At 39.3% G+C, this 2726-nt stretch overlaps 1 pseudogene; it reads left to right on the forward strand.

The window, feature by feature from the left end:
* The first annotated feature begins 778 nt into the window (after positions 1-778).
* Positions 779-2461, forward strand: LOC129068699 (nuclear speckle splicing regulatory protein 1-like; annotated as a pseudogene).
* The last annotated feature ends 265 nt before the right edge of the window (positions 2462-2726 follow it).

The following is a 2726-nucleotide window of genomic DNA, read 5'->3' on the forward strand; positions in this document are numbered from 1 at the left end:
ATCATTAAGTGTCTGACATCCTGCTAGGTGGAAGAGAGGGTGGCACGGTGTGTGTTGACCCAGAAAATGCCCATTGGCAGTGGGGCCTGGGAGGTGCCTATGTCGAACAAACTGGGTGCTTCAGTCCTACGAAATTGTTATGGCTTGGAGACAGCAAATAACAGCTAACGAAGCCAAGGCCTTAATAGATTTTGTGTGTTCAGAGTGGAGATTAATGTTCAGATAAAGGTTTTTAACATATTTGATGCTTTTAAGATCAGCTTCTTAATGAGGTAGCAGTCTCAAGTTTGATTTTCTTTGTTCATTGCTGAGGGTGCTCTCCTTTAGCCTTCTGGGTCGCCACTTTAAATGAATTCACTGCATTCCACATTTCCAAGGGGACTCACTGGCTACCTAGCAGCCTCCCTCTTGTGAGGATGAGCAACATAATCACCCGCCTTCAAGAAGCATAGAATAAACAGGTTGAGCACAAAGGGAAGAAAAGGCAAAGGTATCCAGACACATTAAGAATCGGCATGGTTGAGAATGACTATGAGCATTGGAATATGAATCTCTTCTTAGTCTCTCTCATTTAATATTTAGAGCACATGAATTATTACCTATAAAATTTAGAGAACATTATCAAATGTGACAAATGTTATATAGAAATCAGGAAAATTTTACTTAAAAATTAAATAATATTAAAATGTCCTTTCTACCTAAAAAGGTAAATTAAAATATGCTACAGAAATTAAAATACCATGTCAGCATCTGTATTAGCGACACGTCGGCGTCAGCCACGTTCAGCGGAGACAGGAGCAAGATGGCGATTGGGGGCAGGCAGTATGGGCTTATTTTGCCAAAGAAAATAGCACTTGCACCCTGTTTTGCAAAAACCATCAGTGTTGGGGAATGATTCTGATGATGATGAGACCTCCATGAGCAAAAGCCTTCAGAGGGAAGCTGTTAAAAAGCAGGCAATGAAACAGACCAAACTGGAAATGCAGAAGGCTCTTGCAGAAGATTCCACTGTATATGAATATGACAGTATTTATGATGAAATGCAGGGAAAAAAAGGAAGAAAATAATCCCAAATTGCTCTTGGGAAAAGACCGAAAGCCCAAGTATATTCACAACTTACTAAAAGCAGATGAGATCAGAAAAAAGGAACAGGAAAAAAGAATGGAAAAGAAAATACAGAGAGAACGAGAAATGGAAAAGGGAGAGTTTGATGATAAAGAGGCATTTGTGACATCTGCTTATAAGGAAAAACTGCAAGAGAGAGCTGAAGAGGAGGAAAGAGAAAAGAGGGTTGCTGCACTTGAAGCACGTTTGGATGTAACCAAGCAGAAAGATCTCAGTGGATTTTGGTGAACAAAAAAGCAGTTGGTGAAGAAGAAGTACCTACATGAAGCTTTTGTGAAGCTAGGTCTGGGATAAAGGAAGAGAAATCAAGGGGTTATTCTGATGAAGTAAGTTCAGAACAGAACTTACTTCATCAGAGAGAAGACATGAAGAGAAAACATGAGAAATGCATTCTCCAAACTGTTGTGAAAGTAGAGGAGAAGCCAGATGCAGACAGTGACTTTGATGCTAATGACAGTGAGGGTGATGAAATGGGAGGAAACGAAGGGAACTGCAGAAGGGAAAGGAGCACAGAGACCTCTGAGAATGACTCCAGGCATCACACCCACTCAAGGTCATCTAGTGAAGAAAGAGGACATGATACCAAAAGCCACACAAAAAGTTTCAAGTCAAGGGGACATGAGAAAAGGGAAGATAAGCACCAGGAGAACTATTACACTGATCGTGATTACTGAAAAGAAAAGAAAGATTCCCATAGACACAGAGAGGCCAATCATAGAGATTCCCATTGGAAGAGGCATGAACAAGAAGATAAACTGAGGGAAAGAGACCAAAGAGAAAGAAATGACAAAGAATGGAAAAGGGCGAAAGACAGAGAGAAATATCCCACAAGAGAACAAGAAAGAGATGGGCAACGAAATGATCGTGACTGACACGGCGAGAAAGGAGGAGAGAATGAAAAGAAAAGTAAAGAAAAGGAAGAAAATATGAAAGCAAGGAAAGAACAATATGAAAACAGAGATAGAGAAAAACGAGAAGTAAATGTTCAATCTTCAGAAAGAAAGCGAGACAGAAAGGAAAGTAGCCCGAAATCTAGGGCAAAGGATGGGTTTCTTGACCAGGAAAGATCCAATAAAATGAGAAACATGGAAAAGGACGAAGAAAAAAACCCAGAGAAGCTCTCTAGTTCTGAAACATCACTGGGCGCAAAACACAGAATCACAGAGGAATGCCAAGAGATTGGCAAAGAACAAGAGACACCACACAAGACACTGAGTAAATTTGCAAAACGGAGCAATGAAGAAACTGTAATGTCAGCTAGAGACAGGTACTTAGCCAGGCACACGGCACGGGTTAATGCAATGCAAAGACATACATTGAGAAAGAAGATGATTGACTTCCTGGAACATGCTATGTGGACACATAAAGTAATGTGTTAGAAATGGCAAACTCTATTTTCAAGATTCATTTTTGGTTTAGGATTAAATCAAAAGTCACTCCTTTTATCTTGAATGTTTGACTGAACTGATATATAATATTTACTTATCAATATCACATTCTTGGTTGTATTCAAGCAACATAAAGAGTGCTAAATCTTGGTATTTTATGAGGAAAATTAGCTCCATTATAACCATTAAAAATAATTTAAACAACTTTCCTAA

Source organism: Pteronotus mesoamericanus, unplaced genomic scaffold (genome assembly GCF_021234165.1).
Source record: "Pteronotus mesoamericanus isolate MK-2021 breed Mesoamerican mustached bat unplaced genomic scaffold, CSHL_Meso_final contig_22, whole genome shotgun sequence".
NCBI classification, from domain to species: Eukaryota; Metazoa; Chordata; class Mammalia; order Chiroptera; family Mormoopidae; genus Pteronotus; species Pteronotus mesoamericanus.